Genomic DNA, 27,115 nt, shown 5'->3' with positions numbered 1-27,115 from the left:
GACATATGGCTTCCCTCCTCAACACTAGAAAACCACGTTAAAGTCCCACGTGTGTATCATGAGCAACGGAGCCAGGAGGACCAACGTGGAGCAGTCTTTCTGTGCACTACTGTGCCTCTGCTCCACTTGTTCATCATGTTGGAGCATCAATCTGAAGACAGCGAGGACTGCCGATGCTGGAGATTGTCGTAGAGAGTAGAATGCTGGAAACGTACAGCAGTTCAGGCAGCTCCGAGGAGCAGGAGAATCCACGTTTTGGACATAAGCCATTCATCAGGAATCAGCATCAATTACCTCATTCTGTCCCTTTGCAAGAGCGTTGAGGGGGTACGGCCTCGTACTGTTCCTGTGTAAGTGACTCAAGGAGCTGAATGGCCTCCTCCTGTTCCTTTGTAAGTGACTTTAGAGGCTGAATGACCTCCTCCTGTTCCTGTGTAAGAGACTGAAGGAGCTGAATGGCCTCACCCTGTTGCTGTGGAAGTGGCTTTAGGGGCCGAATGGCCTCCTCCTGTTCCCGTGTAAGAGACTCCAGGGGCTGAATGGCCTCCTCCTGTTCCTGGATAAGTGACTTTAGGGGCCGAATGGCCTCCTCCTGTTCCCGTGTAAGAGACTCCAGGGGCTGAATGGCCTCCTCCTGTTCCTGGATAAGTGACTTTAGGGGCTGGATGGCCTCCTTCTGTTCCTGTGAAAGAGACTGAAGGAGCTGAATGGCCTCATCCTGTTGCTGTGGAAGTGGCTTTAGTGGCTGAATGGCCTCCTCCTGTTCCTGTATAAAAGACTGAACGGACTGAATGGCTTCTTTTCCGATTGGACAGGACCAAGAGCTTGATTGGGTTACCCCGGTTCCTGTTTGACAGCTCGATGTGCTGACAAGTGTGATGATGCTGCAGGCCTTGAGAGGTTATTTTGTCCTGGTTTCTTTTCAGAGAGAGATTGAATGTTCGTTACCAAACTGGTTAGTGAAGGCCACTGAGTAAACAGCTAGGGAAGTCCTGGGTTAATTTTAATGCAGCCTGAATGGATGTGGCCAGCTCTCACAAATTACGATCTCTGGGTTTTGGTTTCTAAGTAGCATCAGAAACTATTGGGGTCTCCACAGAGTTGGAAGCTTCAGTGACTATCTCCAGGCTGCTACCATCTCTGAATTGTCTCTTGGTGCTGTTTTTAATTCCTGGATTGGAGAAATATTTGGGACAATCTGTGTCTGAATTTTCCTTTCTGCCAGGGGCTGTGTTTATGGGATTTTCCTATATTGGAACAGTTCATTAGTAATAGTTCCTGGATTTGTTATTCTGTTAACTTGTCCAATAGAATTACGTTTTTCTAAATTCCTCTTTCTTTGCTTTCATTTTATTTTTAGTGTTTCAATAAATAGTGTTTAGCTTCACACCGAGTAGTTTGACCTATCACATTGCATCTGGAACAGTCACGTTATATTCCCTTTAAAATAAAAATAAATAGAGTCTAGGTTACCGCCTTCAAATATTTTCGAGGGGCTCTCGTGTGGTCCATCACACTAGACTCCTTCTCTTCCTGAGTAATATGCTAGAGGCACGTAATGGGCTGTCCCTGTTCTTTTCCAATCGTGTCAATGGGCTGAATGGCTTCCTCATATTCCTGTGAAACCAGCGTGAGGTGCTGAATGAACTCTTATTTTACTGTGGCAATGTGCAGTGTCAGGCAGTGCTGGTAGATGAATGTTACGGACCATTTAACAGCACAAGTCTCAATGGAGTCTGGGTCTTGCTGCACATGGACACAGACTAGTTCAGGAGCTGACGGGGATACAAAATGTTCTGAACATTGTGGAATCTTCAGTGACAATCCCCACTTCTGATCTTATGGTGAGGAGTGTGGGGGCGGGGAGATATTGATGAAGCAGCTGAAGCTGTTTGTGAAGAGGAAGCTACCCTGAGGATCTCCCACAGAGCTGACCCAGGACTGAGATGATGAACATCTTCCTTTGTGCCATGTTTGACTCCCAACACTGAAGAGTTTTCTCTGTTTCTCATTACGTCCAGTTTTGTTAAGCTCCTTGATGTAAGCAGACGTCAACCACTGCCTTGATATCAGGGCCAGTCATTTTTACCTGAACCCCTGTCTCAACCTCTTTTGTTCATATCAATAAGCCATGATATAGGAGCAGCAAGTATTTTCTTCAAACAGGTGGTATTGAATGTCAGGATTTCTCTTCTCAAGAGTGGTGGGGAGCAAATGACTGAAAGTATTTGAAGAGGAGGTGGATGGATATTGATCTGTCAGAGAGTTGAGGGCAATAATGAATTGGGTATGAAAGAGGATTTGAGACAGAGAGCAGATCAGTCATGATCTTAGTGAAGGGCAAAGCAGGCTTGGGGAGTGAACGACCTGTTCCTGTTTCTGATTTTCTCACATTCTGTTCTTGGAAAGTTAGTGGGTGTTATTTTCATGAATGTCTGTTATGGAATGTTGCAGGCAGGGAGACGAGAGGATTTTGTGCGCCATCTCTGGGTGAGATATGGCGGCTGTATTCTCAGTGATTCTGGGTCTAAACATGACCAACAAATGAAGCATAAGTTGCAAAGAGGGGAAGCTCTGTAAAGAGAGATGAGGGGCCTCTTTCATATCCGTGCCTGGATTTTCCAACAGCATTTCCCAAATCACTTCAAAGCGTGTGTGACAGTCTTGAGAGGCTGAATGGTGTCCTCCGTTTCTGTACAACAGGTTATCGGAGTAAGTGGCCTCCAACCTCTCCTATCTAGCAGGTATGCGGGGCTGGATGGAATACAGAAACATGGGACTGAGGAGCAGGAGTGGGACATTAGATAATTTGAGCCTTTTCCACCACGCACTAAGATTGTGGACTCAGCCCCACATTCCTGTCTGTATACTATTACCCGTGACTCACTTCCCTGTCAAATATTTAATTAAACAGCTTTCAATCCATGTGAACATACAGGCACGATAAACTTCCAGTGAAGAGAATTCCCACTTGAAAGGTCCTTTCAGAATGTTTCGCCATCCCTCTGATAGAATCTGACAGTCATGCAGAACGGAAACAGACTCGTTAGTCCAATCTGATAACCCCGATCAGATATCAAATCTGCTCCAGTCCCATTTGCCAGCATTTGGCCAATATTCCTCCTCTTTCAGATACTTCTTAAATGTGCAATTGTAGCCGCCATCACCACTTCCTCTGACAGCACTTTCTGTACACACACCACTCTCTGTGTGAAACATTTACCTTCAGGTCCATTCTAAATTAATCGCCCTCTCATTTTCACACTATGCTCTCTTGTTCTGGACTCCCCTACCCTGGGAAGCAGAACGTGGCTGTTCAGAATATCTATGCCCCTGATGATTCTATAAACCTCTATCATGTCACCCTTCAGCTTCTGACACTCCAGGGGGAAACACCTTAACCTAGTCAACCTTTCCCTGAAACTCAAACCTCCAGTTCTGCAACTGAGTTGTACGCAGTATTGCCTCACCAACATCCTGTACAGACACAACATACCACCACAACTCCTATACTCAATGCTCTGACTGATTAAGGCAAATGTGCCAAATGTGTTCTGCACCACACTGTCGACCTGCGACCCCACTTTCAAGGAACAATGTACCTGCAGCCCTATGTCCCTTTGATTCACAACACGACCCAGGACCTTACAGTTAGGTGTATAATTTCTGCCCTGATTTGCCTTCCCAAAATGCAAAACTTCGTATTTATCTAAATTTAACTATATCTGTTACTCCCTGTCCCTTTGTCCCATCTAATTGTGGTCTCGTTGTACTCTGAGATAATATACTACACCACCTTTCTGATGTAATCTGTAACCTTACTAAATATGGCCCAAATATTCACATCTAAATCCTTTACATAAATGATGAAATGCAGTGAACTCAGTACTGATTCTTACTGCACACTGCTGCTCACAAGCCTCCAGTCTGAAAGATATCCCTCTTCCTTCAAGCCAATTGTGACTAGCTTCCTCTCTATCTCGTGTGACCGTACCTTACTCATCTGCCTACCAATTGGAATGTTGTGAACACCTTACTGAGGTCCATGTAGACAATGTCTACCAAACTGCCTTCATCAATCTTCTTTGTCACCTCTTCATAAAACTCAATCAAATTAGTGAGACATGATTTCCCATGGAGAAAGCCACGTCGACTACCCGAACAGCCCTTGCCTTCCCAAACGTATGAGCTGAAAAAAGTGTTGCTGGAAAAGCGCAGCAGGTCAGGCAGCATCCAAGGAGCAGGAGAATCTACGTTTCGGGCATAAGTATGCATGTAAATCCTTTCCCTCAGAATCCCCTCCAAGAACTTACCCACCACTGACATCAGGCTCACCGGTCTAAAGTTCCCCAACTTTTCGGGTCATGTTTCCTTTTCAATTCCCACTGCTCCACTGTTCACAACAAATGTCAAATGTAACCAGGTCGGTGATATGGCCGATGATATCGGTCTCAGACTGGGTCAGGGTCAGTTTTAGCAACAAGTCAGGCTAGTTTCTTTAATCTGCTAAAATAGCACGTTTATGGTCCAGAGCAATGTTACTCAAACTATGGTGGAAAGATGAATGGCAAACTGTTTGGAAATTGCAAATAAAAATCGATATTTCCCTTTCTAAAAACACTGACACACACGCACACACACACACACACACCAATTTCAAGTTGAACGCGCTTTGTCCATATATTATTGTAACTCATGACAAAAGGAAAAATTGAGAGATTGTTCAAAATGTTATTCTGCTTCTGAAGACATTCTACTCACGCAAGCTGCTAGCAATGGGATTTCATCCTGAAACAGTTGGATTTGGCTGAATTCCCTTTGCATTAGGCAGTGAAGAGATTCCAATGAATTCTAGCCAGGGATCGCCCAAGGGTATCACAGTGGCTCAGTGGTTAGCACTGCTGCCTCACAGCACCAGGGCTTTGCGTTCAATTCCAGACTCGAGTGACTACTTGTGCAGAGGTTGCACATTCTCCCCTTCTAATGGTTGCTCCAGTTTCCTTCCACAGTCCAAAGCTGTGCTGGTTAGATGGATTGGTCATGATAATTTGTCCAAAGTGTTCAGGGGTTTCTAGGTTAGGTGCATCGGTCTGGGTAAATGTAAGGGAGCAAGCCTGAGAAGGTTGGTAAGGACGTTTTGTGCCGAAGGGCCTGTTTGCACACTGTAGGGATTCTATAAAAATAAGAATGGTAACGATGACTGTAGATTTTTTGTTTTAGCTCGCACACATTGCTGTCATGAGGAACAATGAAGGAAAGAGAGTGTAATCAGGCAGATTACATTTTCTCTCTCTCTGAGCTGAATCACACAGTAATGTCATCCTCTCCCAAACATGTGAGGTCGCCTTGTACATTGTCCAAACTATGTCTCCATCACATTCCCTGTTCCATGTAGGTGCATCATTGTTGCTGTCATACACAGTGCCATATCCTGAGCAGAAAATGGTCTCGGTCGATTTGAAGATATGTTTATATGTCGCTGCATCATTAAAAAAAATAAAATGTTTCATGTATTCAGAATATTTTGTTAAAATGAATTCATTTTGCAACAAATGCAGACCTCTGGCTCAGAGGCAGGGACATTACCCACGACACTACTATATCCAGATTTTGGGTCATATTTTAAGTGTCAGCTTTCAGCTCGGTGTGGATTTATTATAATCAGGTTACCTTTCCTGAATTACACAAAACACTTTGTATTGTTAAAAAAAGGCAAAATATTTGTCTCAACTAATAAAGGGCTTTTGCCCGAAACGTCGATTTTACTGCTTCTTGGATGCTGCCTGAACTGCTGTGCTCTTCCAGCACTACGAATCCAGAATCTGGTTTCCAGCATCTACAGTCATTGTATTTACTTTGTTGAGTGTACGTGCTGTGCCATCGATGTTAAATATGAACATCTTTAATCGCCATTATCTGTAGTCTGCAATATTAGGGAAAGAAATCCTGCAGACACACTCTGCACAATGAAGGGTCTCAAATAGATTTTCATTACTGAACACCAGAGACGGAAAAAGATCATAATTTCCGGTCCCAAAAAACCGATCAGTATTACCCAACTCTCACGTGTGACTGCCTTCTTCCTAAAACCATGACGTGATACCAGGCCGCTGATTACTGTTCAGCCTCTCCTCCCCACTGACTGTGTCTGCAATCTGTCCCTCCTCCCCCTAACCACAGAAGGCAAACCAAGCTCAGGGTCTTTGTGAAAATCAAGGCCGGAGTGTGCAGGCCTCCTGGAGAGGGGGAGGGAATTTTAAAATAAAACGGGGAAGGTGAGGTGGCAGTAATATCACTCACTGGGCTGAGGGGTGGCAGATGGATTTTCGTTTGGATTAATGCGAGGTATTGGATTTGGTAAATCAAACTTGCGCAGGACCTATACAATTAAAAGCAAGGCCTTTGTCAGTGTTGTAGAACAGAGACCTAGGCCGTCAGCGTCCCCATTGGGTCGGGGGGGTGCGTAAAAACCCTATCAAGTGTCAATGGCACTTTGGATTTTGTTTATTTTTTTATGTTTTTAGCTTTGGAAAGTTTTGAGAGCTTGTTAGTTGCAGTAGTTTTAGTTTGTACAGATTTAAGGCTCGATGAGTCTTTAGTCATTAATGCTCAGCGATGTGTAAGTCGATATGAAATTCTCTAGAGTTCAAATGTTGCTGCAGTGTGTTATGGATAATGATGTGCTTAAATGGTGTACCTGGAACATTAAGGGGAACCATCGTCCAGTCAAGAGGAAAATATACTTTCTCGTCTTAAAAAAAGAGAGTTGTCCTATTGCAGGAGATGCACCTTGATGACAAGGAACATTTGACATTACAGCAGGGCGGGTTTGCTCGGGTTTATTTCTCGTATGTTAATACTAAGAGTGGGGTAAAAGTCATAATGGATAGGAAGAATCTTCCATTTGAATTACTAAATTGTATTAACACCCATGGAAGGATCATAACCGCAAAGTCTTGAACTACGGGAGTTAATACAGTATTTTAAATGTTTATTGCCAACCGGTGCACCCTCTTAAAATCCTGGTAGATGCATTTTCCAAATTCAGTTATCTTGCATCATGGCACATGATTGTAGAAAGAGATTTCGACTGTCTTATGGCCCCACGATGGACAGAATGTCCAAAGGTCCCCCAATACCCTCGTTATAATGTGAGCAAATAATGGATTTGTGTCTAGAACTAGAGCTGGTGGATGTCTGGAGGCAGATCTACCTCACAAATAGGGATTTTATTTTCTTCTTTAACCCGCAGAAATGGCACACGAGGATTGATCTCTTCCCCATCCCTGCAACAATCTTAGATTCCATTGGGAATATTATCCCAAGATTCCTGCCCCAGAAGTGGGATAAAAGTCTCATAAAATTATGTTGTATGCAGATGGTCTTATGTTTTTGTCAAATGCCGTAATTTCGGCAGCTCACGTGATGCAATGCAATACTTCGCTTGTCGCCTTTTCGGGTTCTATGATTAATTTTACAACGTTGGAGGCCATGCCTGTGGGAGGTCTTGGGGAAATACTTGATGAGGGCAAATCCTGGTTTCCTTTTAAATGGTCATGGTGGGGGAGGGTTTCCCAATTTCGGTATATTCATTACATCCGTCTTTGATCATTTATTTAACGTGAACTATGTCCATTTATTTGACAAGACCTTCAAAGATGGGAGGCACTTCCAATATCATGGCGTGGTCGGATAGCTCTTATTAAGGAATGTCCTTCCTCATTTACAATATCTCGTGTGAATGCTTCCTTTGATGTTTCCCACATAGGTATTTCGGAGACATAATGGCGGGTTTAGCTCTTTTATTTGGCAGCATAAGCAACTCTTTATCAAGCTAACCAAATTGCAACTACCCCACAGATTGGTGGAAGGAGATCACCCAGATAAAAGCTATCAATTAAGCTCTTTTTTTATCCTATGTTAGTGCCTGGGCTGCTGAGGACTCGGCATCAATACTGTGAGATATTGAACCCTATCAGATAAAGTGAACCTTTATTCGTCTGTTTTTCTTAGCTAAATTGACAACATTTATGAAGTATTGTCATAACCAAATAATTATCAATATTGTTAAAGCATGAATGGCAATGCGTCAGATCGACGGCAATACAGCCAAAATCATGTTTCTTACCCCTGTAATTGGTACACCGGGTTGTCATCCGGGGAGAATGGATTCCAGGTTTAAACTGTGGGCAGTAAGGGGTGTACCATGTTTGGGTGATTTAGAATTAGTAGAATCCCTACAGTGTGGATACAAGCTCTTGGGCCCAGCAAGTCCACTTCGACCTTCTGAAGAGTAACCCACCCAGACCCATTCCCCTACCATCCCATATTTACCCTGGCTAATGCCCAAACCTACACATCCCTGAACACTATGGGTGATTTATCAATGACCCATTCATCTAACATGCACATCTTTGTACTGTGGGAGGAGACCCACACAGACACGGCGAGAATGTTAACTTCACACAGCCAGTCACCCAAGGCCAGAACCAAAGCCGAGACCCTGGTGCTGCGAGACAGCAATGCTCACAACTGAGCCACCACATGTTATTTGATGGAGAAACAATGATATCATTTGATCAAATAACTTGTACGTATGGACTACCTAGTAGGGACCTCTTCTGTATTTTTTTCCCAGATCAGAGATTTGATTTAAAAAACACACACACTTTTACCACACTCTTACAGATCCGATAAAGGGAAGAGGGCGTTTTTTGCTTAGAATACACTCTATCAGTACCCTTTATCATTAGTTGGAGAGTGTCCCCTCAGACGAGACTGTGCAGCTTTGTGATGTCTGCTAGAGAGAGTTGGGGGTTCAGAACACTTCGGAGACATGGGAGGACATTTGTGAAAATGTTTGAAGGATTTTGATCTGTAATAGGACCCATACCATGCAGTTGAAAATACTTCGTAGGGTCTATCTGACCCCAAATTGTCTCTCAAAATGCGAAGTGGGATTATCTTCAGCATGTCCGAAATGCAGAATGACTACAGGCACTCTTACTCATTGCTTGTGGTTCTGCTGCAGACTTCATCTAGTTTGGAGCACTGTGTCAGATGTGATAGAGTGCGTATTGAGGACTGAATTGGAGATGGACTTGGTTTCTATTTTCCTGGGCCTGCCCAAGGTATTTTCCACAGATGAATATGGGAAAAAATTATATCCTTACATTCCGGACATTCCGTGCTAGGAAAAATATTCTGTTGTGTTTGATGTCTGAACTCCCCCACCCCCAGAGAGGAAGAACTGTGAACATAAAAATGTGTATCACTTAATGCTCTTGATGAACGAGAACTGTCATTTTGTTATGCTGAGCTGTATTATTTATTTATTATTTATTGTTTAGTTTTGTTTTTTTCTTCTGTCTGTGTAGTGCTTTAAGTTGTTTTGTATGTAATTTTCTCAGTTATTTGAGTTGTGTTGTTATTGGTTTATTATAATATTAAAAAAAACTCTTTTTAAGTATTTTTTTTAAATTAAAATGCTAACTTTGATATAATACAGCCCCAAAAAAACTCTCATTAGAGAGACCACTCATGGTGGTTTATCCTGAGGATCACCACATCTGGGGCGATAGGGTGAGGCTGAGAGAGTCTCCCCTTCATGGTAATCTCTGTCAGTGTGAGGAACTGAACCGGCGCTGTTGCCCTGCCTCTACATCACAAACCTGCCTTCCTGCCAACTGAGTGGGAGACCGTGTAACTGTTAAAGACAGAAACTGTCACAAACAAAGGGTAAGAGAAACATTCATAGTAAGGAAAGTGGTACAGTTCAGATAACGGTCAAGATAACGCCTGAGGGTAAAAATGGTCTCTGCTCGAAATTGTATTTGTAACAAGACGTGTTTAGAAGTTTTTTTGGTTTAATATCATTAAGGTGAGTCAAGTGACTCTTATGTGTTATGCATTGGGACACTACCATTTTCCTGAAACTGGGAAATATTTGGAACATTATCCCCTGTGTACCTCCAGGGATTCCCTTGATGCAAGCTGCCTGAAAATGAGTCACGCCTCCTTTTTTCTGGTCAAAGCCTCAATATCTCTTGGCATCCAGGGTTCTCTCTTCCAGTCTCACATAACTTTCACCCTCACCGCAAAATGGAAACCTTGAACTCGAGCTATCTCCTACTTGCCCGAGATCCTTTTACCTGGAATCAAACAACTCCAATCATCCCCTGCAATCCCCTGTCTAACTCCAACAACATACGCCTTGCCCCAATTTAGAACTTGAATCTGTGGACCAATTTTGTCCCTACCATAACTATTTTAAAATTAATACAACTCTGATCACTTTTACCAAAATGGTCCCCCGCTTTATCTCCTTCACCTGTCCTGCCTTATTTCCCAACAGTGGGTCGAGTTTGTCCCTTCCCGAGTACAATACTCTATATATTGATTGTGGAAACTTTGCTGAACACACTTAACAAATTACGTTCCATCTAAGTTCTTAACCATCTGGAAGCCCCAGTCTATGTTAGAAAAATTCAAATCACCTATTATAACAACCCTATTGTTCCTGCAAGTCTCCCCAGTCCCCCTGCATATTTGTTCCCCTAATTCACATTGTTAATTATAGTGCAATAGTGTTGATTATAACATTACCAACCCCCTCTAACTACTTTGTTTCACGAAACCTCATTGGATATTATTTCAGGTATTTCAACTTTAAATACTGGTGCGATACTCGCCTTAATCAGAACTATTGGTATTTAAACTGTTTCCATTTACATCTCTACATCGCAGTGATTTTCACATCCATGGCACCCCTTGTCAAGGCACAGTGGAGATATGGAGCTGGAAATGGATGGGAGCTGCACATCCTGTCACTTCCAACATTGGCTGCAAGTTTCCCCACACTGGGCAGCGATCTAACACAATGTTACCAAACAATGCAACAGCCTGGGTTTATATATGAGTGAACCAGTGCAGTCTGCAGAGCTCCCCAAGCTGGACATTTCGACCATGATTATAGATCAAGTATTGGTGTGGGCTGCACAGATTTCCACTCTGGACATTGCTGGGTTGTATTTAGCAGTATGCTAGCCATATCTACACAGTGCTCCATCCTGAAAATATAATGGATGGGCTGGTTATGTGAGTTGGATTGCGAATGTGAGAGAACTAAACATCTGGCAATACCTTTATTTTGTGTTTTCATTCTTGTTATTGGACCCTTCAAATCCAGACTCATCCGGTTTGACCCGACCCTCTGGATGAGTCATGGGGACTGTTGTTGCAGCATCTGGGTCCCCAAAATGACCAACAAGTGGAGCAGAGGCTGCAGAGAGGACAGTCTCCGTAAAATGGAATGAGGGAATCACTATCAGATCAGCCGTGGTCTTAGCGAATGGTGGGGCAGGATTGTGTGGACCACGAATGCAACTTATTCATATATTTGTGTTTGTTCCAAGCAAACTCCCCTTCTCTCCCAGTGTCCCATACTAGTGGGGAGTGAGTCCCCTCCTCCTGTTCCTGCGTAACAGGATCCTCGGGCCTCAGTAGCCTCTAGATTTCCCTGTGTCCCAGTTTCGAGCAGTTGAATGACCGCCTTCTGTTCCTGTGCCCCAGTCTTCAGCAGCTGAGTGACTGCCTCCTGCTCCCGTGTCCCAGTCTTCAGCAGCTGAGTGACTCCCTCCTGTCCCTGTTTCCCAGTCTTCAGCAGCTGAGTGACTGGCTCCTGTTCCTGTGTCCCAGTCTCAAGCAGTTGAGTGACTCCCTCCTGTTCCTGTGTCCCAGTCTCGAGCAGTTGAATGTCTTCCTCTTGTTCCTGTGTCCCAGTTTCGAGCAGTTGAGTGACTCCGTCCTGCTCCTGTGTCCCAGTCTTCAGCAGCTGAGTGACTGCCTCCTGCTCCCGTGTCCGTCTTCAGCAGATGAGTGACTCCTCCTGTCCCTGTGTCCCAGTCTTCAGCAGCTGAGTGACTGCCTCCTGTTCCTGTGTCCCAGTCTCGATCCTTTGAGTGACTGACCCCTGTTCCTGTGTCCCAGTCTCGAGCAGTTGAGTGACTGACCCCTGTTCCTGTTTCCCAGTCTTCAGCAGCTGAGTGACTGCCTCCTGTTCCTGTGTCCCAGTCTTCAGCAGCTGAGTGACTCCTCCTGTTCCTGTGCCCCAGTCTTCAGCAGCTGAGTGACTCCGTCCTGCTCCTGTGTCCCAGTCTTCAGCAGCTGAGTGACTGCCTCCTGCTCCCGTGTCCGTCTTCAGCAGATGAGTGACTCCTCCTGTCCCTGTGTCCCAGTCTTCAGCAGCTGAGTGACTGCCTCCTGTTCCTGTGTCCCAGTCTCGAGCAGTTGAGTGACTGCCTCCTGTTCCTGTGTCCCAGTCTCGAGCAGTTGAGTGACTGCCTCCTGTTCCTGTGTCCCAGTCTCGAGCAGTTGAGTGACTGCCTCCTGTTCCTGTGTCCCAGTCTCAAGCAGTTGAGTGACTCCCTCCTGTTCCTGTGTCCCAGTCTCGAGCAGTTGAATGTCTTCCTCTTGTTCCTGTGTCCCAGTTTCGAGCAGTTGAGTGACTCCGTCCTGCTCCTGTGTCCCAGTCTTCAGCAGCTGAGTGACTGCCTCCTGCTCCCGTGTCCGTCTTCAGCAGATGAGTGACTCCTCCTGTCCCTGTGTCCCAGTCTTCAGCAGCTGAGTGACTGCCTCCTGTTCCTGTGTCCCAGTCTCGATCCTTTGAGTGACTGACCCCTGTTCCTGTGTCCCAGTCTCGAGCAGTTGAGTGACTGACCCCTGTTCCTGTTTCCCAGTCTTCAGCAGCTGAGTGACTGCCTCCTGTTCCTGTGTCCCAGTCTCGAGCCTTTGAGTGACTGACCCCTGTTCCTGTGTCCCAGTCTCGAGCAGTTGAGTGACTGACCCCTGTTCCTGTTTCCCAGTCTTCAGCAGCTGAGTGACTGCCTCCTGTTCCTGTGTCCCAGTCTTCAGCAGCTGAGTGACTCCGTCCTGCTCCTGTGCCCCAGTCTTCAGCAGCTGAGTGACTGCCTCCTGCTCCCGTGTCCGTCTTCAGCAGATGAGTGACTCCTCCTGTCCCTGTGTCCCAGTCTTCAGCAGTTGAATGACTCCCTCCTGTTCCTGTGTCCCAGTCTCGAGCAGTTGAGTGACTGCCTCCAATCGAAGTTTTGTGAAAATAGATGTCCTCCACCTGCTCCTGTGTAACAGGCTGCAATAACTCTGTGCTCACCTGCTGTTCCTGTGGAATGGAATTGAGGGACTGAATGGCCTCTTCACATTCTTTACAGCTTTTCTTGACTAAAAGCTGTTTCTGTAAAACACCATCAAAATCTGAATGATTTATTTTTATATTTGACTGTCAGTAATTGAGCAAAACAGCTGACTGACAGAATTCAGAAGCTGAATAGTCTCCTCCTGCAACATTCTTTTAAATCTCTTCTGCACCTTTTCAAGTTTGACAACATCTTTCCGACAGCAGGTTGACCAGAATTAAAGGCAGTATTACAAAAGTGGCCAAACCAATGTCCTGTACAGATGCAACATGTCATGCAAACGCATAGACTCAAAGCACGCACCAATAAAGGGAAGATCACCAAGTGCCTTCTTCACTGCGCTGCCTACCTGTGATGGCACTTTCAAGGAACGGAGAACCTGCACCACAAGGTGCCTCACAGGGCAGCGATCTGGGTTTAATTCCATCCTTGAATGACTGGCTGTGCGGAGTTTGTACATTCTCCCCGTGTCTGTAAGTTTCCTCCGGGTGCTATGTTTTCCTCCGACAGTATAACGATACATAGGTAAGGGTAGATTGGCCATCTAAATTGTGCATAGTACCTTTGGATGTGAGGGCGAGGTGCATTAGCCATGGGAAATGCAGGCTGAGAGGGATAGGGTAGGGGTTTGTCCAGTGGGATACTGTTTAGAGGGACGGTGTGGTCTCGATGGGCCGAAAATCATGTTTCCTAACTGTAGGGATTCTATAATTTCTATGGACTTCTCTTTGATTGGCAACTTTCGACAGGATCCTACCTATATGTCTGGCCCTGATTTTTCTTTCCAAAATGAAACACCTCACATTTATCGAAAATAAACTCCATCTGCCACTCCTCAGCTCACCTAAGTTCCCATTAAATTTGAGAGATCATTCTTCACTGTCGACTACACCACCAAATTTGGAATTATCTACAAACGTACTGACAATACTTCATATACTCAAGTGCAAATGATTTGTATAAGTGACAAAAGGCAGTGGACACACTATTGATGTTTGTGAGTAGCACCACTGGTCACAGGTCTCCAAGTTAATGAACAAATGCCAACTGTCACACCCTGTCTCCGATATTCAAGAAAAGTTTGGACCTAAATGGCGAGCTCTCCCTGGATTCCAGGCAGTTAAACCTTGCTAACCAGTCCACCATGTAGAACATTTGGGTTTTATTACTGAATTCCATAAAGACAACATCCACTGTCCTGCCTTCATCAATCATCTTCTTCACTTCCTCAAAACATTCCACCGAGTCAGTGAGATGTGATCTCCAATGTAAAAAGCCCTCTTCAGTCTTTGTCTTTCCAAATGCATATACATCGTTTCCCTCAAAATCCCCTCCAACAATTTAGTCACCATTGACGCCAGGCTCACTGATCTATAGTTACCTGGGTTTGCCTTAATTTCTGAAATAATGACACTATGTTAGCAACCCTCCAGTCTTTTGCCACCTCACCTGTGGAAATCAATGTTACAGATATATCAGCAAAAGGCTGAGCAATTTCTTTCCTAGCTTCCCACAATATTCTGCGATACAACTGATCAGGTCCCTGGGCTTTGTTCACCTTTATATGTTTTTAAATGTTCAACATCTCCTTGTAATATAGACACTTTTCAAGATATAACTATATATTTCTTCATTCTCTCGCTCTTGTAACCTCCTCCACATTAAATACTGAGGAGAAGTACTTGTTTAGTATCCCTTCCATCTCCTATGGTTCCACACATAGGTAGCCTTTACTGACCTTTAAGGTGCCCTATTCTCTCCCTAGTTAATCTTTTGCAATTATTAGAGTTGCTTCAATGCCTCGTTAACCCTATTTCGAAAGCCATCTAATGTCCACATTTTTCTGGCCCGATTTCCCCATTGACGACACACTTACTGCCCTTCTACACCTCTGGGGATCCAATTGATCTCAGCTCTGTTTACCTGACATATGCCTCCTTCCTTAACTTGACCAGAGCATCAATATATCTAGCCATCCAGCACTCCCTGCACCAACCAGACTTGCCCAACTCACGAATAGGAACACGTTGGCTCTGGACTCTCTTAAACCACGTTTTGATGCCCTTGCATTTTCCAACCATCCCTTTACCTGCGAATAAGGTATCCCAATGTGCCTTTCACAGGGCTCGCCTAACACTTTCACAATTGGCCTTATTCAAAGTTAGAACTTTAATATTTACATCAGATCTTTCCTATTCCTCAACTAGTTTAAAATTAATATTTATGTGTAACAGACTTGAATGTTAAATAAACATTTCCTGCCCTGATGTAACAGGCTCAAGAGGCTGAATAAGCTTCCCCTGTCCCTCTGTAATAGACTAGAGAGGCTGAATGACCTCCTCTTGTCCCTCTGAAATAGACTCAAGAGGCTTCATGGCCTCCTCCTGTCCCTGTGTAACAGATCCGAGACATTAAATGAGACAGCAACCTGTGGATTACGAGCAGCCATTAAACTGTATCTGATGGAGGTCCATCCCTTCTCAGTTACAGAAACACAAACAACACAATGTACTCCAGGTGCCCTCTCAATAACACTTCATACAGCTGCAGCGACACATCTCTTTGTTTTGAATGATTCTTTCAGCAAAATGTGCCAATATTCCAGCTTTCCACCTATTCAAGTAGCAACAGGCTAATATGGGTTGAATGGTCTTCTCTTATCCCTCTGTAAGAGGCCCATAGGGACAGAATTGCTTCGGCCTGTTCCTGAGCAGCAGTCTCAAGGTTCTGTCTCAAGGTTATGAAAGGATTTGACAACAGGGCATTAAAACCAGGAGCGGCCGCACACTGGTCAATAAGTACCGTACTTTGTGTTCAGGTATCTAGAAACTTGCCCACACGACTTTTTTCTATGCAGTCGATCTATTATTTTATAACTGCCTCCTTTCATAAACAGAGTGGAACATATATAGACCCCTGCAATGTCCTGTTAATACTCTCATATACAAGTTAATTAAAAGATTTAAAAGATTTCAAGATTTATGATCCATCCCTCAGCAACCCTCATCCATTCCATCCAAAACCAGTAAATGAAAAGTGATGTTGTGAACGGGTTAACAGAGCCTACTTGTTCGGTAAGTGCGATTAATGCCAATCTCCATGGATTCTAATTATGCCAGTGGAGGATTTCCATCTTTTAATGATAAATGGGCTCCATTCAATGTGTTATCCCATAACATGAGCGGGAGCATCACCGACAGCACTGACAGGGAACAGCAGATCGAGAGAGAAGGGGAGGAGAGATCAGAATCTTAGAACAGTAGACTGGAATGTACGAACAATGGATCAGAATTTGAGAACATTAAACTAGAATATTCAAACAATGGATCAGAATCTGAGAACATTAGACTGGAATGTTCCAACAATAGACAGGAGTTTATCCGATTATGTTTGGTATCTTTCTGCATTTTATTGGTGGTCATTATCATCTCAGATCTATTACGCCCTTCTCATTATTCAATACATTTATTATCCCTTCCTGGCTATCGTTGATGTTCCTGTTGAGTGTCACTGTCCAGATTTTGATTTCTATAAACCAGTTATGACTATATTATTGTTATTTCATATAGTCTACACTTCTTGCCACAATTATTGTTCCTGTTGAATCTCTCAATCCAGATATTCACTCTACAGACCACTACTAACTACATCAATGAACGTGTTCAATTACTGTTTCGCTCTCTGCTCTGGCAGTGTTACTCACGGGTCTCTATGTTGATCTATTCAGTTTCAGGGGAGAAGCACAATGCATTGTATCATTGCCTTTGCTGTTAAGAGCATGGAGGTCACCGTCTACTGCTCTGGTTACAAACTCCACTTCCTTCCACTGTTTCCATCCCATCCCTGGCCAATATCTGCAGCTGAAGCAGACAAGTCACAACTGTGGGAGAGCCCTTTGACTATGAGCTGATTCCTGACACCATGCCCTGAACATTTCTAACTTGAAATACTCACCACTCCAGAATATAACTCACTGGTTTATTCCATCTGCTGTTTGAACCTTAAGCTATGAAGTACAGTCTTAATGAAGCCAATAATGTGCTGCTGACGCTCCGGGCTTCAAACCTGCCGAAGCAAATCTGATTCGACCGCACACCAAACTCCCATCCATCTGTCATTCATGTTCACGCCGATATATATTGCTATTGTGTCTGACAATGACTTTATTTTAACATTCTCAAACACTTTACCTCATCTGTCCATGAAACTTCCCTCATTCTCTTTGTTGACTAACAAAACGTCTGCTATTGTTCGTATTTAAAATAATTTCCTCCATGTGCGTTCCTTCTCAAACAATGAGTTTCGCATTCAACCACGCACACGCACACAAACACACAGAGCAAATCTTCCCATTGCAGGCACTAATCTGATGCGAGGATAGTTAGCATATGATAGTAAAGTTTGCAATGCTCTCCATGCTGGGCAGATAGTGCAGTTTACTGAGCAGCACGCTCGCATGGTCTGCACAGCTCTCCATGCTGGGCTGTCATCTTGTCCCAGTTTATATTTGTTTGTGGTGTTCGGTGAAGCAGATTCAGAATTTGATGTAACAAACCATTTCAGCTGAGCTGACAATGCTTTATTCAATGTTATCATTCCTGTGATTTTACTCACAAAGATCTCACTTCTCCAGTTAGTCCCACTGCCCTGTCTTTTTCCCCATATTTCCACAACATCTTTTCAGTTAATTAACTGTTCGCAGGAGGCTCCCAAGCACTGATGATGTCGCCTAGCCAGGGGACGAAACGTTTGCAATAAAAACTTCCAGCTCGGCGAACAGAACCACAATAATTAACTGTCTCTTTCTTTCTTTAATGTGACTCTTTCTGTCCCTCTGTATCTTTTCCTGGCCTTGGGTTTTGTCTCCTTAGTGTATCTAGTGCTGGCATTGTGTAGCTCAGAAATACTGAAATGGTGTGTATCAAGCTGTTATTTACTTCCCGGTATGTCCCATGTGATGGTCCATGGACAGGCGTGTTTCAGAAGTTATGAGACACATTCTTGTAACTTGGTCTGTACCTGTGGTTGTCCCTCTCAGGTGACCTTGCGATCAGTAACACGAGGGAGCCCACTGAGTGAAGGCCCAGGCATCTAAATTGCCTGACAATGCTGTAATTTTTTTAATAAATCATTAGTTTCTCATTTTTATTAGTAAGAGGTCTTAAAGGACAAACTGCCTAATGAAAACGTCTCAAGTAAATAACTTACGGGGCTTTTAGGGATTTTAATAAATGCTAGTAACAATGGCCAGCTCGCACAGACCACACGTTCTAGTTTGTTTTTTTCTGGAGCTGTAACAATCACCGGGTGCTTGGGGTCCCAGAGGTGTTGGAAGTTTTAGTAAATTATCCCTAGCTGCTACTCTCTCTAAAGCCTCACTTGATGGTGTTTCCTCCTGGATTGGAGAACTGTATGCAAGAATGCATGTCGGAATGTTCCTTTTAGCCAAAGGGTATGTTTAGGTGATGTTAATAGATTGAACAGTCCATTTGTAGAACGCACTGTATCCATTATTCGGTCAGGTTTTCCAATAGGCGCCTCATCTTCCGCCTAGGAACCCTCCAACCACAAGGGATGAACTCGGATTTCACCAGTTTCCTCATTTCCCCTCCCCCACCTTGTCTCAGTCAAATCCCTAGAACTCAGCACCGCCTTCCTAACCTGCAATCTTCTTCCTGACCTCTCCGCCCCCACCCCACTCTAACCTATCACCCTCACCTTGACCTCTTTCCACCTATCACATTTCCGACGCCCCGCCCCCAAATCCCTCCTCCCTACCTTTTATCTTAGTCTGCTGGACACACTTTCCTCATTCCTGAAGAAGGGCTCATGCCCGAAACGTTGATTCTCCTGTTCCTTGGATGCTGACTGACCAGCTGTGCTTTACCAGCAACACATTTTCAGCTCAGGTTTTCCAATAGTTAAGTTATTCTAAATTCCTCTTCACTTTGTATGGATTTTCATTAGAGGATAGTGAGGTTGAGCAACTCTATGGTAGCCAAAGGCCTGATCAGGAACTGTATAAATACATCCAGGCATTACCTAAATTTGATGAGAATGATGGGGGAGCCTTTTTAATTTCATTTCAGAAAGTGGCTCAACAAGTGCAGTGGCCAGAGAACATGTGGATTTAGTTTATCCAAACAAAGCTGATAGGTATTTGCATCCCTATCGGAGGAGGTGAAGAAAGCCAACTGAAGTGCATATGAGCTTGTGCCAGAAGCCGACAATGTTTCAGGGATCTAAAATAGCATCCCTGGTTAAACGCACGTTGTGTTTGAAAGAATCAAACAAAGTAATTTTGAAAGGTGGGGAATGGTATTAAAAACAGAGCAAAGCTATGACACTCTGAGAGAGACTCTAATTTTGGAGAAGTTCAACAATTCACTTCCTGCAGTCGTGAGAACGCGTGCGTAAGAGCAGACTGTTAAAAAGGCAAGATTAGAAGCTGAAATGGCTGATGATGGTGATTGGGTTCAGAAATCAAAGTTTGGTTTCTGTGAGGGATTGAGATGAATGTGTGAGATCTTCTGAAAACATATCCATGTGAGAGTAAGGTTTACTGGCCTCGGCCAGGAGTAGCAGGTAAAGAGGTTACAGCATTAAGGGGTACAGAAGGATGTAACTCTTTTATGCTGAGACATGAGGAGCTATGTCATTCAGAGGGACTATTGGAGAGCTGAGAAGTGCTCCATTATGTAACGTGAGGTCAGACTGTCCAGTGGAAACATCAACAGATTTATTCCACAGTGAGGAAGGAGGCCTTGAGCTTGGTGTTGGCATTACAACATTTCAGCAGCTAAATTGCAAATAACATACCTGAGACAAACCTTTGTCACGGATCGTGACCCCTTAAAGTTTTTGGAGAAGTTTAGTGAGAAAAATACCAGCCTGTTTCAACTGAGCTTATTATTGCTGCCATTCAATTTGAAATTATACAGGTGACAGGGCGAGAAAAAGTAAGTTTTGACACGTTGTGGAGACTTGGATGAAGAAAGACAAAAGGCATTCTGTGGCAGGAGTAAAATGACTGAAATCGAATCGAGTTGTGAACATTTGTATGCTCAGAGTCAATGTAATATATATTCGTTCCAGTCTACTAATAGAGGAAGATTAGGCGGTCTAAAATGAATCCATTTTTGTATATTGATGGATCATTTGATTAAAGGTGGAGTTGTGAGAATACTATCACTGTAAAAAGGTTATTTTTTCTTGGGTTTTTTTTTAGGAGAGTTTTAAAGGCAGAGATGCAGAACTTCTGTCTGAAAACAGTTTCAGTAAATAACTGAGAAAGCCTTTATGTTTTATTAAAACGGTGGTAACGATGGAAGGGCAGTGGCCAGCTCTCCCAGACCAGTTTTTCTCGTTTTGTTTTTAGCTGCAGCATTCAGAAGCTGTTCGGGTCCCAGAATGGTTGGAAGTGTCAATACATGATCCCTAGCTGCCTTTCTCTCTGAGATCTCTGTTGATGTTGATTTCCCCTGGATCAGAAAACTTCATGTATAGATCTGTTTTTGATTATGGCTTTGTGCCAAGCGGTGTAAACCAAGAAGGTACGAGATCTATTGTTTGTGTAAGTTTTCAAACATATAAGCCATCCTGAGATGTTCTTTTCTTTGATCGTATTTTATCTAAATCATTTAAATAGATTATATTTTGCTTAATGTCGAGTGGTTTGACCAGTCACAACATATCTGGAACGCACACTTCCCATCTTTATTCCAAATAACGAAAGGTTTGGGTCTAAGCGGCCTTCTTAAAATATTTTGTGGGGATCTGGTCTGGTCCACAACACTTATAGACGAGGGGTTTCTGACAGACTCCTGTTATTAAAAAGTTCGTGGAGGGGCTGGGGTTGGTTTGCTGGAAGTTGTGATGTGAGCTGCCTCAGACATTCAGGGAGACCTGAGGATTTGGTGACCCAACTTTGGATGGAGCCTGGGGACTGTAGTTACAACATCTGGGTCTGCAACATGAACAACAAATGGAGCAGAGGTTGCAGAGACGGGAAGCTCTGAAACCACGCAGTGAGTGTGTGACGAAAGGGATCTGCTGTGTCCACCCCGTATTTTCCAGGAACAGCTTCCCAAGCTCCACTTAACCCAGGAGCAGAGCGTGAAGGGACCCTGACAGAACAAGAAGCTGGTCACAGAGCGGTGTCACCTCCTTTAACACGTCCTGCAGCTTCACACCAGGGGAAGGACGGTGCTGCCAGTGGCTGTGACGGTCACAGTTTCATTCAGCTTCTATGTTCTGGAACTTTCCAAACAGGATTGGGTGAATATCCATCATCTCAAAGTATGTTGCCATCAATGTAACCATTCGGTGACGGAGGATGGAGCAAAACCTCTCATGTCTGAACTGGTCTGAGTGAACCCCCCAGTACAGAGTATCATTAATCTCTGTAATCCCTCTCCATTTCAGTAACATACTGAATTCCATTATTCCTGTAAATGATATGATAGAGTATATCATGTTATATTGCAGCTGCCAAATTATTATCCATTGCCTTTACCTCTCTGTATCTATCTGTATACCCTCCACCCTCTCTTGGTAATTTAATCTCTTGTTTATCACAGCAACATGACCAAACTCAGTATCTGTATATCTGTTCCATCCTCCTGATCATTGATATAGATTGTAAATAGTTGAGGACCCAGCACTGGTCACTGTGTGACTCCACTGGTGACGTTCTGTCAAACTGATTTAGACTGATTTATCCGGAGTGCCTGCTTCCTGTTTGATACATAATCCTCCCCCATTACTATGTAACACAGTCGTAAAGCTGAATATGAACAAGGAGCATCAGTCAGGAATCCAACACTTCGAACCTGCTCTGCCATGGAATACAATCATGACTGATGTCATTGCGGCCTCTGTTCCACTTCCCTGCCATCTCTCAATCCTAAAACTGTAGTCTCTTGTAGGAGATTGCGCGACATGAAAAAATATCCACTCCACATCGATACGTTCAATTACATTTAGCATTTTACAGACCTCAATAAGCTCTCCTTTCATTCTTATAAAGTCGCGAGTATAGACCTAAACTGCTCAATTTCTCTTCATAAGACCAACACTTCAAATATGGAATCAATCTAATGAAGCTCTTCTGAATTACCTCCAATGGAAATACCTCATTCTGCAGGACACCCAAACTGTACTCCAGTTACAGCCGCACGAATGCCTTGCATAGCTACACTAACACTCCCTACCTTTCTACTCTATCCTCTTACAAATAAACGCTGAAGTTATGCTTGCATTCCTCATTACTTCAAGTACCCGCAAGCAAGTTTTCTGTGATATGCTAGCAGACACCCAGATCCCTCTGGACTTAAGCACTTTGAAGTTTCTCTCCATTTAGATAATGATTTGCCTTTTTATTAGGCTGGCCAACTTGAATAACCCCATATTTATACGCTTTAATTTTCATTGCCAAATGTTTGCCCATTCACCCAATCTATACAAATAGTTTTTAAATCTGTTGTGGTTCTGTTCGCCGAGTTGGAAGTTTTTGTTGCAAACGTTTCGTCCCCTGGCTAGGCGACATCATCAGTACTTGGGAGCCTCCTGCGAAGCGCTTCTTTGATGTTTCCTCCGGTGTTTATGGTGGTCTGTCCCTGCTGCTTCCGGTTGTCAGTTTCAGCTGTCCGCTGTAGTGGTTGGTATATTGGGTCCAGGTCGATGTGTTTGTTGATGGAGTTTGTCGATGAATGCCATGCCTCTAGGAATTCCCTGGCTGTTCTTTGTCTGGCTTGCCCTATGATAGTAGTGTTACATCAGGAGCATCTCGGAACTGACAGCCAGACTACTGCGACCCCTAGGACTCATAACGGCACACAAACCAACAGCCACGCTCAGACAACAACTCACCAGAATGAAGGATCCGATACCCAACATGAGCAAGACGAATGTAGTGTACAAAATACCATGCAAGGACTGCACTAAATACCAAATAGGACAAACAGGAAGAAAGCTAACAATCCGCATACATGAACATCAACTAGCCACGAAACGACACGACCAGCTATCCTTAGTAGCCACACACGCAGACAACAAGCAACATGAATTCGACTGGGACAACACTACTATCATAGGGCAAGCCAGGCAGAGAACAGCCAGGAAATTCCCAGAGGCATGGCATTCATCCACAAACTCCATCAACAAACACATCGACCTGGACCCAATATACCAACCATTACAGCGGACAGCTGAAACTGACAACCGGAAGCGGCAGAGACAGACCACTATAAACACCGGAGTAAACATCAATGAAGCGCTTCGCAGGAGGCTCCCAAGTACTGATGATGTCGTCTAGCCAGGGGACGAAACGTTTGCAACAAAAACTTCCAGCTCGGCGAACAGAACCACAACAACGAGCACTCGAGCTACAAATCTTCGCACAAACTTTGAGTTTTTAAATCTCTTGCATCATCATTCCGACGTAATTTCCCACCAATGTTAGTGTCATCTGAAAATGTAGCTATAGTACTTTCTATCACGGCAACCGAGTCATAATGTCGATCACAAATGGTTGAAGCATGAGAACTGAAATCTATGGCACCCAACAAATTGCATTTTCCAATAGAAAATGACACAGTTAATCCATCTTACTGCATTTTGTTGGTTAACCAATCCTCCATCCAAGCCAATACATTACTCCTAAACCGATGCTGTCTGATCTTACCACTCACTCTTTGGAGAAGCGACGTATCTGAATCCTTTATGAAGACCAGATATATTCCATCTCCAGGATTCCCACTATCCACCTTGTTTGTCACATCTTTAAATAACTCAAGAAAACACTTCAATCATGGTTTATCCTTTGTAAAACCATGTTGACTCCGATGAATTGTGGTTTACGTTTGCAAATGTCCACAACAATGGATTCTAATAATTTGCCTTAAATTACAATACTTTATTGTTACATTTTACTCCCTAATGTATTCAGTTATTATAAGTTCTTCCCTTTCTAAAACATTTACGTTTTCTTTGAATTCCTGTTTGATGGGCAAAAGGGTTTTAAGAGATGTGCTCCACTTGCTGCATGAGCGGTATGTGTGGCTGACTGGACCCATCCTCCTGTTGGTGTACAAAATCGATGGGATAAAGTCATTCTGGCGTTTCCATGTTATCATCTCCAAGGCCAGACTGACCACCTCCTGTTGATGCGTTAGAGGGTTGGGGGATTATGGAATCTTCCCGTTGCTGTGTAACATTTTGAGAGGCTGATGGGTCTTCTCATATTTCTCCATAACAGGTGGAGATACTGAACGGTCTCCTCATGTATCCCAGTAATGGAACCGAGGGATTGATTGGTCTTCTCTTGTTCCCATACAACAGTCACGTGTCTGAATTACCTCCTCCTTTCTCATGAAATAAGTCTCAGATAATTTTTATCCTTATCCAATTCTCTTGCAACAGACTCGGTGGGTCTGAATGGCCTCCTGTTATCCCAGTGTAACAAATTTCCAGTCACTGTGTGACCGCTTTCAGTTCCTATGTTACGGACTTGAGGTGGCTGAATGGGCTGATTCTGTTGCTGTGTAATAGGATACTGGTGCCGCATGGATTACCCAGGGGCCAGTGTTATAGCTTCGAGGGGCTGAATGGCCTCCTCCTGTAAATATACATTCGGCTTCAAGGGCTGAACAGCCTCGTCCTATTCTGGTGGAACAGGGTCAAAGGCCTGAATATCCTTCTGTTGGTCGTGTGTAAGAGGCTGAATAACGGAATGGATTCCTCCATTATCTGTGTAATTCGCTTCAGTTGTTGACTCCTTCCTGTAATCTATGTTGAAATATGATCTTCTTTCATTTTTATAAACTCCAATGGCTATTGGATCAACCTTTTGTTATAAGTTAGCACCTTCATTTCAGGAATCAGTTGAGGGGACCATCTCTGAGCTGCTTCCAATATAACAAATCCTTTCTTCATTGAAGAGACCAAATCTGCACACACTACTCCAGATGTGATCTCACTAAGATCCTGTACAGCAGCAGCAATACTTTACCACCCTGCTGTAAGGTTCCCACCCAGGTTAGAGCAGTCTCAGCTCTCTGGGGGAAATACAGAGCATTGTTGAATGATCATTGTCCTTCTCTACTTCACCAGCATAACAGGAGATCTGGAGAAAATGTCACAATGATGCTTAAGAAGATCATAAATGATGTGGCGAGATGATCTCTACCATTAATCTCTCCAAATTCCACGTCGCTCAGATTCTACAGAATCTTGTAATGTGGAGCGTAAAAACAGCAAGAAGAAGGAAACATTGATGGGAGTTATATATCAAAGTGAAAGCTGCAATACAAATGTTGGGCAGGTCATAAAACAGGAAAATGAGATATACAACTTTGTGGCTACTGCAGTAATAATGTACTGTTTACATTATATCTAAACTGTGTTAACCCAACTGAATGCTAATGCTGGGAGAAATGGATTTCATGAGCATGTTTTGTCGAGCACTGAGCTGGAGGTCAGGTTATTTAGAAATTGATGTTGGATGATCAGAAAAGCTAATTGAAAACTTTGCTGTAAAGGCCCTTTTGGGAACCGTGACCACAATGCATTGTTTTTCTTTCATGCTGTTTGAGTCCATGGTAGTTTTTGTTTTATTTGAAGTTACTGTTATAAATCTGAATCATGCAAGCCCTGAAGGTGTGAGGAGAAAGTGCGCACTGCAGCTGCTGGAGATCAGTGGCGCTGGAAAAGCACAGTCAGGCAGCGTACTAGGAGCAGGAGCATTGTCGTTTCGGGCATAACCCTTTATCAGGAATGAGGCTTCTGGGTCAAGGGAGCTGAGCGATAAATGAGAAGGGGGTGTGGCAGGAGGCAGGTAGCTAGGAATGCGATACGTAGATGAAGGTGGTGTTGAAAGTGATAGGTGATGAAGGTAGACAGAACGCCTCATCTACTGCATCCTTTAAACTCAGTGTGGTCTTCTCCACATTAGCGAGACACACGTGGATCATTTCAGAGACCATCGCTGGAACAGCCACATTGACCAACTCCACCGCCTTGTGGCTGAACACTTTAACTCTCCTTTCCACACTGCCAAGGACATGAGTGTCCTGGGCCTCCTCCATCGCCAAACCCTAACCACCCGAAGCATGGATGAAGAAAGGTTCCTCTTCTGCCTTGGGACCCTCCAACCACAGGGGATTAATGTAGATTTCACCAGTTTCCCCATTTCCCCTAACTCCATCTTATCCCAGTCCAATATTCCAACTCAGCACACTCCCCCTTTTGAACTTTCCTATGTGTTCATCTTCCTTCCCATCAATCTGGTCCATCCTCCTCTCCAACCTAAACCTTTCAGCCTCACCTTTAAGTACTTATTAGGTCAAAGGAAGCAGCTTAGGAAAATGCCAAGTGTTGTAGTAAGCCAATGGATTCGGAGAAATGTAGGACCCAGCAACGGATGACCAAGAAACTGAGAAGGAAATCAAAAAGCGAAACAGCATGCAAACAAAAGAAAACCATAAAGACTGCTAAAGAAAAAAAACATAAAGACTGCTAAAAAAAAAAAGACTGCTAAAAAACAAACACATCAGTGAATGAAACAAAAGTAAAAACAAAGGTCAAATGTGGAACAGTAGGTGTGCGGGCAGGGTAATTTATTGAAGAGAATAGAGAAATCACAGTGGAAAGAAACAGTTTCTTTGTGTCTATCTTCAAGGCAGAATATCCAGAAATTTTCCCAGAAATACCAAGTGACCATGGGACTTCTGTAAGTAAAATCTAAGATCATTCTTATCAATGTTGAGGCCATCTTTTAAAAGGAAGCTAGATTGAGTATTTGTAAATCTAACAGATCAGATGTACTTCATACAAGAATTTCAGAGGAAGCAGCAATAGACGTATTGATTGCATCTCAGATTTTCATGTTATTTTCCAATACATTC

Source organism: Chiloscyllium plagiosum, unplaced genomic scaffold (assembly GCF_037043375.1).
Source record: "Chiloscyllium plagiosum isolate Xiang-an unplaced genomic scaffold, Cpla_swu_hap1 HiC_scaffold_39, whole genome shotgun sequence".
Lineage (NCBI taxonomy): Eukaryota > Metazoa > Chordata > Chondrichthyes > Orectolobiformes > Hemiscylliidae > Chiloscyllium > Chiloscyllium plagiosum.
Note: the sequence above shows the minus strand (reverse complement) of the source record.